At 44.9% G+C, this 14,624-nt stretch overlaps 1 protein-coding gene across 3 annotated transcripts in view; it reads left to right on the top strand.

Moving 5' to 3' along the window:
* Positions 1-14,624, top strand: part of fgf12a (fibroblast growth factor 12a) — a 404,326-nt gene that overhangs the window by 291,220 nt on the left and 98,482 nt on the right. The window lies entirely within an intron of this gene.

The following is a 14,624-nucleotide window of genomic DNA, read 5'->3' on the forward strand; positions in this document are numbered from 1 at the left end:
CGCCATCTTTATTTTTCTAGCTCAACTGTCACAGAATGGAAAGCACAGGATTGTGGGATATCAAAGGCAGCTAAGGATACATCTATGCTTCCTTCAAAAATCGATCAGATGAAGGTATCTCATGAGACAGGAAGTGTAGCTAACATTGGATTCGGACGTGCCTTGATGCCTTACTACCTTGAAATGTATCCTCAGAAGGTAGCATTTTCCAGTTTTCGGACGCAGCCTAAGAATGGGTCATACCAATCTTAATGCAACACTACATATCGTGGGCAAACACAACTCTGGTTGTTGTAATGTATGTCAGGAAATGGAAACTGTAGAACATGTTTTGATTAGATGTAAAAAAAAATTGAACAGAAAAGAATTGAGCTTACAAGAGATGTGCAAGCTTTTGGTATTACAGATTTCACCATATACAATATTTTAAATACAGGAAGAGAGTCTGGTAGAAAAATTACAGCATTAATGACGTTCTTGAGGAATATTGGCCTGAAATACAGAATATAGAAAATCTTCCGTGTATCATCTTCATCATACTCCAGCACAGTAGGTGGCGGTATGCACCTTTCCAGTTGGTTTGCAACCTGCCAATAAATCCACAGAAGAAGAAGAAGAAGATAGAGCTGCTTGGTAAGAGGAAAGCATTGGTGCTTCTCAATTCTTATTTGTGCATCCTCATTTCCTTTCCTTGCTTCCTTTCCTCGCGTCTTAGCACCACCTCTTCAGGATGCGAGGGAAGGACGCAAGGAAAAGATGCGAGGATGTAGGAATTGAATCAAGTGAAATGATATATCCTCACTCCCTTTAGCGTCACTTCAAAGCGTCATCAGCTGCACTTCAGGGACCTATCCATATGTTAATAAAGTTTGGTTATTTTAAAAAATTATAATAAATATTAATTAAGCAAGATGTCCCATTGAAATATATGAGGTATAAAGTTTATTTAAACTGTAAAAGTAAAGCATACATTTATATTATTGTGACAGATATGAAGGGGGAGAGAATTTATACGTGTGTCACGTTTCTCAAAGAGAAAGACTTCCACAAAGGATGCACCTGTGTATCCTCACTCATGACTCATCGGGAAACCTCCTCACTACTCGATCCTCACCTCCTCGCGGTGCAATTAGAGAATTGAGATGTCCTTCAAGATGGCTGAGCTCGATCGTTTTCCGGGTCATAGGATGGAGGATGGAGGAGCGAGGAGACGAGGAGGGATATTGAGAAGCACCCCATGACTTCCCTCTTGTAACCTTACCTTTACTAAGATGTTCTGATTGGAAAACATACTGTTTTATGCTCAATCAAAAAGGACTCCTTTTACCTACCCTCTTTAGTTGTACCAATGGTGCATTTACTACTGCATTGTGCATGTTGGAAATATAAAGGACTCATCTACCTGCATTGCACCTCATTGCCTTGTGTCACCAAAACTGGATATTAGTTAGATAAGAACTGTTCCCTTTCGAAAGGGAACTTCAACTCTGCATTTACCGCATATGGGGAACGTCACGCATGAACAAATGTCTGAAAGCCAAGAATCAAACCACTCCAAAACCATTGACTGGCGACAGCCTATGACATCATTATAGCGCGACACGGAAGTATATAAGGAGCGCCTAGGGCATCAGTCAGTATCTTTTCGTCTTTCGGGACTGTTCTGTCTGATCGCGATTGTATTAAATACGGTAAGGGAATCTATATTATGCCCTACAAACGTTTCAAGAGAGTGTGTTCATCCGTGTCCCAGGTTTTGACATTTGATATACACATTTCTGGGCGTTTTCTGTCTGGGAGAGGAGCGTGCATAGACAATATATATATATATATATATACATTATATATATATATATATATATATATATATATATATATATATATATATATACACAGTGGGTAAGGAAAGTATTCAGACCCCCTTAAATTTTTCACTCTTTGTTATATTGCAGCCATTTGCTAAAATCATTTAAGTTCATTTTTTTTTTCCTCATTAATGTACACACAGCACCCCATATTGAAAGAAAAACACAGAATTGTTGACATTTTTGCAGATTTATTCAAATAATTCAGAAAAACTGAAATATCACATGGTCCTAAGTATTCAGACCCTTTGCTGTGACACTCATATATTTAACTCAGGTGCTGTCCATTTCTTCTGATCATCCTTGAGATGGTTCTACACCTGCATTTGAGTCCAGCTGTGTTTGATTATACTGATTGGACTTGATTAGGAAAGCCACACACCTGTCTATAATCCTAGATTCCATCCTTTCATATTGAGAAAAAGGAGAATGAGTAATCTTCGGTCTTCAAGCCGCAGGAAAGTAAGCTGGGTCTATATTTTATGTTTTAAAATATGACAACCTTTTTTTTCCTGTAAAGTTTCTTCTGAGCATGTAGATAGCCAAAGGGCTAGTCCGTCTCGAGCTGAGGCTCAGAGACAGGGCCAGAGGTCCAGTATGGCTGCTTGGGTGCCTCCTCCTTTTCGGAGCAAGGCACAGAAATGGCTGGACTCGAGGAGGAAAAAGCAGGTTTTAAGGGAGGTGATTGATCATATACGCCAGTAGCATCGGTAATCGATTCCCTCTCGTTGTGAGGGCGACTGTACATCTGCCCTTGCCCCTTCTTGCTCCGCCTCCTGGGTTTTGGATTCTTTTAACATACTCGGGCACTCCTTTAACAGTCAGGCTGCTGGCTGGGCCTTTGATCGTATTTTTCTAAAGGCCTGCCTTCTGGCTTGATAGTGGAAGAGGCTCTTTTAGGCATCCTTCCTTGTTAAAGGAAAGAGAAAGAGGATTCTTTGGTCTTCGAGCCACAGGAAAGTGAGCTGGGTCTATATTTATATTTCTAAATATGTTGACCTTGTGTTCCTGTATAGTTTTTCCTGAGTATGTAATCGGAAAAAGTAAGAGGGGTTTTTGGGCAAACTGAAGTTTGATAGGTTGGCTAGAACAGTATATTGTGCAGGCCACAAAATGGCCGCCTCTTAGCCACCAGTTATTTAGAGTAGATTCTCATCTGCTGTTTGCTAGAGTAGTTTGAGTTAGCACTCGTCACTTCAGTTAGTATCTATGTTTAGGTCGGCCTTAATCAGCCGTCTGACATTGTTTGCTTGTTGAGCTTTGCTTTATTTCCTCTTATCTATGGAGATTCAGAGGTGAAGCCCAGGCATTGCTATGCGTGTGGCCCCATAGGCCCACAGCTTAGCGGCCCAGGCTAGGGCTAGGTTTAGGTGTTTATTGTTATAAACCACCCTTTGTTTTACTGTCTCTTGTTAGGTTGTATAGTCCCTAGTTCTGGCCTCCTCCTGAGGGAGTTGTTAGGCCATATGCCCATTCCCCCTTGTTCATGTAGGTGCAATGGTTGAGGTTAACAGCTAGGGTTGCAGGCTGTTATTAGCCTCCCTGGTGCTGTTTCTCAGGTGGTAGGCCCTTATCTTTGCGTAGATAAGTTTTTGTAATGTATGCTAGGCCCCACTTTCTAGAACTTTAATCATGCTATGATTTTGTCTTTCCCCTGAGCCTCTTGAATTTACGTTCAAGTTTGAGCTACGGTGCTAGATTTTTAGCTTCCGTCCTCTAGGGCTCAGTACAGACCTATAGTTCTGTTTTGTGAGAGCATTTATCCTCTTTGGATGGCATGTATTTACAAAGCATTCGTTTGTTTTGGGTTCTGAGCTTTTGTCCTACATGTATGTGAGCTTTATTAACTAGTGCTGCCACATGTTAGCACCTGTTCTCATAATAGTAGGCTGTTTTGGCCTCTCTTTAAAGACGTGGTGACTTTTTTACTCCCCGGTTAGGGTTTGTGTTTCACTGAGTGCATCACCTGTTGGATTGCACACTCAGGTTGAGTGTAGAGAGTCTTACTTGTAGTTTGGTCTCTGTTAGCTCCTGCTATGTGATCATTGCCACAGCAAATATATTGCATATAACTGTAGAAGTTGTTGGCTCTATTGTCTTTAGCCTCGCTCTAGTTTGCAGCTTTCAGGCGCTGTTGGTATAAGGTCATGAGTTTTGCTCACGTACATTAACACTGCCACAGGTTTATGCTCATGTCCGCTTGAGGTTGTAGGCCTTGTAGGCCTCCCTTAGACCATGTTAGCATTTCATTGTACCCTGTAATTATAAGTCTGTACATTGCCTGTTGGAATGTGTAGACTTAGCTCAGGTTGTGTTAAGCTAGTTACCCACAACTGTTTGTTGGGTCTAGAGTTGGTCGCCTTTGAGCTTGGTCCCCTTTTATGCCACTAGCTAGTGGTGGTGACGTGTGGCTGGAGTTGTAGGCCCTATTTAGGCCTCCTTTTGGGTTACATGTTGGCACAGTTTTGTGTTGGTATTTATTGACTCATCACCATGGGTGGGTCGTGATTGCCACTAGCTGACGTCATGTGTTTACAAGTCGTAGGCCTTGTAGGCCTCTTGGGTAGCATGTTGGAGTTCGGTTGTGTACTACTCTCACTTTGAGAGTAAAAGGTGCTTTTACTGAGTACATTTCTGAGGGGCATGCCTCTCAGGGTGACTTTTTGTGTTAAACCGCACTGCTGTTCCGTTTTTCTGCATTTGCTTCCTTGAGCATGGTTTTTCCTTTAGCTCTAGTTGAGCTAAGTAGCTACCTCATAAGTAACTTGGTTCTATTTTTGCTCCTAGAACTTTAGTGGCCACTAGCTAGCGCCGTGTGTTGACAGGTAGGCCCTCTGGGCCTCCTTTAAGAACATGCTGATGTATGCTGTAGTGTACTCCTCTCACTAAGAGAGTAGAGGTGCTTTTCTGGGTATGCTGTTGGTTGGCTAGGGCCCCAGGCGACTTATTAACCTCCTTGTAGTTCGGTTATTTGTTCCTCCTGGAGCTTGAAACACTGCCACGGGCTGATACCACATGTCTGACTGAGGTTATAGGCCCGTTTTTGGGGCCTTCCTTACATGATGGCATATGTTGTGCTCCTCTTGCTTTAAAGAGTAAAAGGTTATTTTACCGAGTGCACTGCTTGTTGGTTTGTGTTGGATGGACTGTTATGTGGGCATTCACAGTCTTAACTGCTGTTACTGAAGTCATGTGGTATGTTCTTGCTCCCAGCAAGTTAAGATGTTCAGATGGTCACTATGTAACTAAGTATACTAGTGTGATATGTAGTTCTCTATGCAGAACTTTTTGTCATGTTGTAGGCCCCTTTCTGGCCTCCATGATTATGTGCCTACAGTATGATCTATCTGTTAGGTTGAGCTTTGCACTCCCCTTTTAGGGTTGTTTTGGTAATTGTGCTTAGCTCCCTAAGCTGATCATTGGTTTAAGACTTCTATGAAGCCTCCCGTTGAGATCAGCCCCCAGGCTGGTTTGTGCTCCCTGTATCAGGGTTCCTTAGCGCACAGCCTCCTCAGTGCAAATAATCAGGCGCTGAGTAGATCCTAGGATTGAGCAGAGTATACTCCCCTCAATAAGAGGATTCATAGCATTCAGCTGAGTTCTGCTCTCCAGGATGCCCGTCTCTACGCGTGAGTTTGAGTTGCTTACTGCCTTTTTGCAGTCGCTCTTACTTGCTGTCTTCTATGAAGAGTGCATTTGTGGAGATTCTGTTTACAGACAGGGTTGGCCAAGACTGAGTTTGTCCCATGTCAGATTAAGTCGGCCTCCCTGGTGGCCTTGTAGTGGCTGGCTGGGGTTCCCTGGCCACACTCCCTTTAAGGGATCTCCTTTCCTCGGAATGTTTGGTCCCAGAAGCTTTGAGCAGCCTTGGTAGGCTTTCTACGGAAGGCCTCTTAGAGGCTCAGCTTGGGCTGGTGTCTGTAGGGAATGCTGTCACTGACAGCCTTTGCGTGACCCGAGAGTGAGTTGCTTCTGGCGGTTCTCTCGAAACTACTACAGTTTATCTAGCCATCTTTTGGCATGCACTCTCCTCGAGCATGGCGGAGTGGGTATATTGTTCCCCATATGCAGTAAACGCAGAGTTGAAGTTTCCTTTCAAAAGGGAATGTCTCAGGTTATGTATGTAACCATGGTTCCCTGAGAACAGGGAACGAGACTCTGCGTTGCCATGCCATGCCTCGGGCTGCCTGCTGAACAGTCCCAGATCATATCTTAACTATTCATTTTGTATGTAGAAATATTTTTGTATTGGTTTTCTTGGGTCATTTGTACAATTGGTTTATGGTATGTTACTTTACTTTGGGGTTATTGTGAATTTCGCTATTGTTGTTTTTCTTTTTCATAATATATCTGTTACAACAGAGACGGCACAGAGGCAGATGTAAAAGCAAGTAATGTATCTTTATTGATATCAGCAGAGAAAAGGGTGAGTATAAGCAATTACTGAAGTTGAAGAGATGATAGGATGGTAATACTGTCCTTTTGTCAATTGTAGGAAGAGTCAGGATGAACAAGGTGGAGACTGGAGACAGGGAACACTCACACACAGTTGGAGTAACACACAAGGAATACTTGGAGACACTGGAGATGATGGAAGCAGGTAAGTAGCAAGCTGGAGTCCTTGAGGTAAGTACACATGTAGCTGTGGTACGAACGAGAACGGACAGTGACTGTGTGTGAGTGTGGGGTTTTTGAGAGGTGGTGATTGCGGTGCTGATGATGTGCAGGTGGCGGTGATTAATACTCTGGTGATTGAGTGCGTGGGTATTGGAGGGAGGTGGAACCTGACATTTCTGTGACGGTACCCCCCCTCCCACGGCCCGCTCCTGAGGGCCAAGGACCCCGACGTCGTGGTGGTCGTCCTCTTGGGCGTGGGGCAGGTCTGTCCGGGTGGCTGGAGTGGAATGCTTGTAGAAGATTGGGATCGAGGATATTGTTTCTAGGGACCCATGAGCACTCCTCGGGCCATAGCCCTCCCAGTCAACTAGATATTCCAGAAGACCACCACGGCGCCGGGAGTCCAGTATCTCGTGAACCTCGTGTGCCGCTCCGTCGTCCAGGATGAGTGGAAGGGGGGGCTCGGCAGCTGCCACGTCAGGTTCTGTGGAGGGAGAAACCGAAAGGTGGTGAGGTTTTAGCAGCGAGACATGAAAGGTTGGATGAATTTTGTATTGAGGTGGGAGTTGCAAACGATATGTGACGGGGTTGATCTGTCTGGTGATGGTGAATGGGCCAATGAAGCGAGGTCTCAGCTTCTTGCAGGGCAGACGCAGCCTGATGTCCTTGGTTGACAGCCAGACCTTCTGCCCCGGCTGATAGGATGGGGCGTTGGAGCGCCGAAGGTCTGCTGTCATCTTGCGTCTGCGCAGGGCCCTCTGCAGTTGGTGGTGAGCTGAGTCCCATACCCTCTCGCTCTCCCGGAACCAGTAGTCGACTGAAGGAACGTTGGAGGGTTCCCCGTCCCAGGGGAACAGTGGGGGTTGGTAGCAGAGTACGCACTAAAAGGGTGTTAGTCCAGTGGAAGGCTGCCGGAGGGAGTTTTGTGCGTACTCGGCCCAACCCAGATACTGGTTCCAGGAGTCCTGGTGGCCATGACAGAAGGTACATAGGAAGTGGCCGATCTCCTGGATCTTCCGTTCCGTCTGCCAGTTCGTCTGAGGATGGTACCCTGATGACAATGGCAGGAGGGACAAGAAGGCCTTCCAGACACAGGAGATAAATTGGGGCCCTATGTCTGATACAATGTCTTCGGGGATTCCATAATATTGAAAGATGTGGTTAAACATGAGTTCTGCTGTGGTTAGGGCGGTAGGTAGACCTTTCAGGGGGATTAGATGGCAGGCCTTGGAGAAGCGGTCTACTACTACAAGGACACAGGTGTGACCGTCTGATGCTGGTAGATCCGTAATGAAATCCACTCCCAGGTGTGACCATGGTCGCTCAGGAACGGGCAGAGGATTGAGCTTGCCGGCTCACAGATGACGAGGGCTCTTGGAGATGGCGCACTCCCTGCAGCCCTGCACGTACCTTCTGACATCCCTGGCCATGTTGGGCCACCAGAAGCGCTCTTTTAGCAGCGAGAGGGTCTCATTGACCCCCGGGTGGCCAGTGCCATTGACGAGTAAGCTGCGTGAACAAGTGGAGTGCGTCGTGTCCAGGTGATGTACTGGAGACCTTGGGGACAACCCGGCGGAGCGTAGGAGGAGGCATTGGAGGAGGGAAAGTTTCTTCTGACCACTGGATAGGACTTACGAAGACAGACTTTGGGAGGATGGTCTCAGGAGTTTCATTCTTCTCATCTGGGGCATGGAGACGGGATAAGGCGTCCGCCTCAATATTCTTGGAGCCTGGACGATAAGAGATTGTGAAGTCGAATCTGGAGAAAAACATGGCCCAGCGAGCTTAACAGGGATTAAGTCTCTTGGCAGCCTTGAGGTATTCCAAGTTCTTGTGGTTGGTAAGTACTTGAAAAGGGTGATTGGCTCCCTCCAACCAATGCCTCCATTCCTCCAGAGCAAGCTTGACGGCCAGGAGCTCGCGGTCAACGATGTCATCGTTGACCTCTGCTGGGTTGAGCTTGCGGGAGAAGGCGCATGGATGGGGTGTACCTGGTTGCCCTTGCTGCTGTGAGAGTACTGCTCCCACTCCTGTGGTGGAGGCGTCCACCTCCACGAATGGCAGGTCAGGTTCAGGGTGGACGAGGAGGGGAGCGGTGGTGAAGGCACTCTTGAGGGCTTCAAAGGTGTTGGTGGCATCTTCAGACCAGGACAGAGACTTGGGCTGATGACGAAGGAGGTTGGTGAGTGGATTGCCGATGGAGCTATAGTTCTTGATAAAACGGTGGTAGAAATTGGCGAAACCTAGAAAACGTTGGAGTTCTCTGATGGTTGTGGGAATGGGCCAGGACTTGATGGCTTCTACCTTCCCTTCGTCCATCCGGATGCCACTGCGATCTATGAAGTATCCCAGGAAGTGAACTGAGGGCTGGTGAAAGGAGCACTTTTCTGCCTTGAGGAATAGATGGAATTGCCATAAGCATTGGAGGACCTCCGCAACGTAGTGGCAATGTTCGGCCAGGCTCCGGGAGTAGATGAGGATGTCGTCTATGTACACCAGTACAAACTTGTGGAGGAACTCCCGGAGCACCTCATGAATGAAATCCTGGAACGTGGAGGTTTATGAATTGGAGACTCGGAGAAACAATGGGAGAAGCATTGTTTGCCCCACTTCAGGATGGTGGGGCTGTGCTGTTCGAGCCACGGGCACCCTAGAACCACGTCAGCGGTGGAATCCTTCACATACAGCAGATGGAGGTCCTCGACGTGTAGAATACCCACACGGAGCTGAAGGGGTCCCACACAGCGGCTGATCCTTTTACCGCTCAGGGGTTTGCCCGTGATGGAGTGGACTTGACAGATGGTCGGAGAGGGCGAGGTTTTGAGTTTGAGTTGTCGACAGAGGGAGCCCGAGATGAAGTTTCCTGCTGACCCCTGAATCGAGGAGTGCCACCACTGGAACAGATACATTTACAGCAGTAAGGTTTACAACAGTAGTGAGTGGTTTCATCTTCTTAATGGAGGGAATGATGGCACTCACCATTGGTCAAGGGGGACGGATTGGGCATGCGGAGATTACATACCCAGGAGCACCACAATATAGGCACAGATTCAGGGTCAGCCTTCTTTGACGTTTGGAAGGTGAGAGACGTGAATTATACACTTGCATGGGCTCGCTGGCTGGTTCTGGGGAGCTGACGGGTTCGGACCGACGGAGGAGGATGTTGGGAAGTGGCTGACCCTGGTGCTCTTCAAGACACAACTACATACGAGTGCCTACACGGATGGGGAGTTACATGAAGCGTTTGAGGCCGATGGAATCCTCGTATGCAGCGAGATGCAACCGCACTCTGGGTTCCAACCCCTGACGAAACGAGGTGATGAGGGCTTGTTCATTCCATCCACTGCTAGCGGCTAGTGTTCTGAACTGCAAGGCATAATCAGTCACAGATTTAGATCCTTGTTTTAAATTATAGTTTCTCACCGATAGATGAATCAGACCTCACGGAAATGGGCGACGAAGGAGGAATAGGACTTGACCACGGAACCATTCTGAGTCCAGAGAGAATCTGCCCAGTGAAGAGCCTTTCCTTGCAGTTGAGAAATAATAAACGCTATTTTAGCAGTATCAGTGGGGTAGAGATGCGGTTGCATCTCCAGGACCAACTCACATTGCAGGAGGAATCCGCTGCAATCCTCTGCCGATCCTGAGTAGGGCGCTGGCTTGGCCATGGGACTGGCGTGAATGGCAGGTGAAGTAGTGGAAGAAGTGGATGCGGAAGCGGCAGCAGGTGATGGTGAAGGTGTTTGTGGGGCGAGTGCTCGGCGCAAAGCGTCCACTTGACTTGAAATGGGTCCACTTGACTCATGCTGATATCCTGTTGTTATGGTCCGGTCTTCTGTTACAACAGAAATGGCGCGGAGGCAGATGTAAAAGCAAGTAATGTATCTTTATTGATATCAGCAGAGAAAAGGGTGAGTATATGGCAATTACTGAAGTTGAAGAGATGATAGAATGGTAATACTGTCCTTTTGTCGATTCTAGGAAGAGTCAGGATGAACACGCTGGAGACTGGAGACAGGGAACACTCACACACAGTTGAAGCACACAAGGAATACTTGGAGACACTGGAGACGATGGAAGCAGGTAAGTAGCAAGCTGGAGTCCTTGAGGTAAGTACACATTTAGCTGTGGTATGAACGAGACCAGACAGTGACTGTGTGTGAGTGTGTTTTTTTTTGAGGAGGTGGTGATTGCGGTGCTGACGATGTGCAAGTGGCGGTGATTAATACTCTGGTGACTGAGTGCGTGGGTATTGGAGAGAGGTGGAACCTGACGTGTCTGTGACAATATCTCTGCTAAGGAAATCAGTTTTATGTTCTATTGTTCAACCTCAACCAGTTTAATGATTGTGAGAAGTTGGTATGTAGATCCCTCTCAAAAAAGACTTTCAGATTTATAGTAAACTATTACTCATAGAAGTATATGTGTTTGTTATAGAGGGGGGCACCAAGTAAGATTTAAATCTATGTCATTTAAATTAAATAATATTAGAGTTAAAAAAAAACTTGTGGAAAGAGTAAGAGATGGCCAACTTTGCATCTTTAGTTGGACATAGGTTCAGACTGAGCTCAACAATAGCGAATTTAAGCATCTGAGAGTTAAAAAAATGCAGAACGCAAAATTTGAGGATTCTTGTTTCATGGAGGCACCATACATCACATATGATTAAAAACTGTCTGCTTTAGCAGTCAATAAGATTATAATCTGATGATGTGGTACGGTTCATTCCTCCAACAAAATGATTCAAATTGGTTGTCATCAGATGGCAGCATTTAAGAAACCATTTTGTAAAATGGATGCACTCAAAATTAGCAGCAAATAACCTTGCACATTTTCAAATCCCTCTTGGTTATTTGAAAATGTTTGCAAGTGATTAATCATTAGTGTCAAGGTAATTTTACTGTCTGGGTTAATAGTCATTAATCATAAGTAAAAAGGTTTGTCAGAATGCAGTAACAATGACAGTGTCTCCTCTCAGACAAATTAGGAACAGCTGTGCAGAGGGCTGTCTCTTTAGATCTCTGCTTCTTCTCATGGTGCTTCACTTTGAGATTTGTGTCCATCTGAATTACAGTTCTTCTGCCTCCTGTCTTGAACCTATACCATTCCTAAAACCCAAGTGTTGTTTATCAGAACAGCCTGTCCTAGCACATTAAGATGCTTTTGTGTCTTTGATTCTTGTATTCAGTACTGTAAATCTGCTTAGACATGATTCATAAACAAAATAATCATTTGAATAATCATCTCTAAATTTTTGATTGCTGTTAAAAGACCCTGTTGGAATCTCTGAAGCGAAGACCTTACGCACAAAACAGGCCTTGAAAGTGCGTCCGCCAGTTTCTACGCATAACCTAAGATTTATAAAATTGCTCACCTCCACACACTTTATTTCTCACCCTACGCAAACTCTGACACATGCGTATGAGCATTTTGGAGACAGAGCAGTTTGGCGACACCGATGGTGAGCTGAGGGACTGATGGCAGATGGAGGAAAACCACTTTAAATCCTAATTATGAGTCATAATCATAAATACAGTGCATGTTCACAATAACAGTTTAAATAAATAAAAGAATGATTTAAACTCGCATAGAAACTCACGTTTTCATTTTGATATACACATTTACTTTAATATTACACTTTCACTAATGGCGATAAGCACTGAAATAACATTACACAGTCATTACGGAGAAGTTAATCAAATTCAGATAGTAGATGTGCTACTTTCGATCACTTTTCCTGTGACACGGTGCTTTAATGACAGCAAGGAGCACTAGGAGCACAATAATTCCTCTTTAAACTACACTGCAGATGTTATAACAAAATATTTTAGCAAGAACGACGATCGATGCACACTTAACTTAGATATTATGGAAGACACTGCTGGATTCGATGGTCAAACGGTCCGTTGTCCTGTTTGAATAGTTCCAATGATAATAGCTTACTGTATAACCGCAGCTGAAGGAGGTGTTGATGTCTTATGAAGGATCTTCAAAAATTACAACTGTATATGAAGGATATAATTTGAGGAAAACGGTAAGATTTGCACGTTTCCTTTTTAAAATACTTCAGTGAAGCACCGAGAAAGACAATTGTATTTACACTGCAATAAATAAGTAGGCATATCCGTTTCCACTAAAAATATAGCCTAAACTTCCTAAAAGATATGTTCACCTTATCAGCAAAACTGCGTAAATTTGATTCAAATTGTTTAAAACAATTAAAATACTATTTGGCCAGTGGAAATGAATTAATCAACTCTATTCTAAAACATGAAATCAAAGCGATATGGCGCTAAAACTTAAAACTGCTCACCTCAAGCTCTTTTCCCGTCTTCTTTTGCCGCTTGCTTTTTATTTTCAGCGCACATAAAAACTACAACTGCCAAAGTGTGATTCAACATGTTTTTTTGTTTACCACTAGCGCATGCTGATGACGTTTTATTCCTCTATAGAAACCTGACTTCCTTATCAATTTATTTTAATTCCCTCACACTCACGCAATTGTTTTATTCTTGATTTTTACAAAATAATCAGTTCACACAGAGACCATGTTCTTCTTTAGTGTTGACTAGGTTTATCACAAGAGCATGCAACAGCAAAGGAAACTATGCCACAATGTGCATGTTTTCTACACTACTATTTTCAAGTTACTATCAATTTAGAATAAATGACTACACCAAGGAGAGGGACATAGTTTCAGTAATAATTTGTTTATTTTGCACAAATCAATAAATCGATTTATAATGAAAATACTTCTTTCATGTAGTGGAAAATTGTAAGAATTTGGTCCATTTTTGCAGCCACGTCTTTTACTCTAATGGAAAGAAAACTTAACCCTAACCCTACACATTTAGATGGTGTTTGATGCTGTTCACAGCACGATCAAATCCACGATTAAAGCCAACCAACAAAATTAAAAATATATTATTGGTTAAACAATAATATTCGGCCACTTTTTTTTTTTTTTTTTTGATAGAAATGCTACAGCCACTTTTATTGATGTATTCTCCTTTGTAAGCATAGATTTAAGAATAGCATTATGTAATTCTGTATTATGATTTTTAAATAGTTTTAATAAATCGTGCATCTGTTACAGATCCCTTGTTCTCCTAGACTCCATTTCCCATGATCCTCCTGTTCTCCACACCTGCACTCACTTCCCTCGTCATCTCCCCATCATCACGGATCACCTACACCTGGACTCTATTATCAGCACTCCCTTTATATTGCACTCACTCCCTTCACTCATTGTCCGTTCTCTGTTGTGTTAATGTGTATGTTCGGTGAACTCTGCCTGTGTTTATTAAAGATCATCTATTGTTTGTGGAAATCCGTATCTGCCTCATCTCTGCACCAGCATACCGTAACAGAAGAACGGACCAAAAACTTTGGATTTCCACAGAATGGAGACTTTCACCAGCTCCCTGGCTCCTGCTCCTCCAAGGCCTCTCTCCCATCTGGCAACTGGCGATCGGCTCATCGGGCTTCTTCAGGTGGGTCGTTCGCTGGAAAGGTATGTGGAGGAGTTCGTTGAGCTTGCTTTCTTGTCTGACTGGCCTGAAGCATGTTTAATCTCCCTGTTTCTGGATGGACTGGACGACAACACTATCCGTTTTGATGAACCTGTTTTTCGTTTCTCCTTAAGCGAAACAATCAATTTTATTTTGTGGTTAAATGGCTCCAAATTCTTCGTGGATGAGGTTCAGGATAAGTGTATGTCTCCAGTCCATCCAGAAACACGGCTGGCCGGGCCAGTCAGTCAACCTCCGTCTTCCTCCGCATACCCCTCCAGCGAACTCCCTACCTGCCCCACACGGAACCCACACTCCTCCACTGGGCCCAGTAAGCGGAGGAGGAGGAAGAAAGCGGCCCCAAGGTCTCCAGAGCCCGCTCCAGTATCTCCAGAGCCCGCTCCAGTGTCTCCAGAGCCCGCTCCAGTGTCTCCAGAGCCCGCTCCAGTATCTCCAGAGCCCGCTCCAGTATCTCCAGAGCCCGCTCCAGTATCTCCAGAGCCCGCTCCAGTGTCTCCAGAGCCCGCTCCAGTATCTCCAGAGCCCGCTCCAGTATCTCCAGAGCCAGCTCCAGTCCCCACAGAGCCAGCTCCAGTGCCTGTGGGGATTTTAATTGTATTTGAGGGGA

The sequence above is a fragment of the Chanodichthys erythropterus genome, chromosome 16 (assembly GCF_024489055.1).
Source record: "Chanodichthys erythropterus isolate Z2021 chromosome 16, ASM2448905v1, whole genome shotgun sequence".
Taxonomy (NCBI): Eukaryota; Metazoa; Chordata; class Actinopteri; order Cypriniformes; family Xenocyprididae; genus Chanodichthys; species Chanodichthys erythropterus.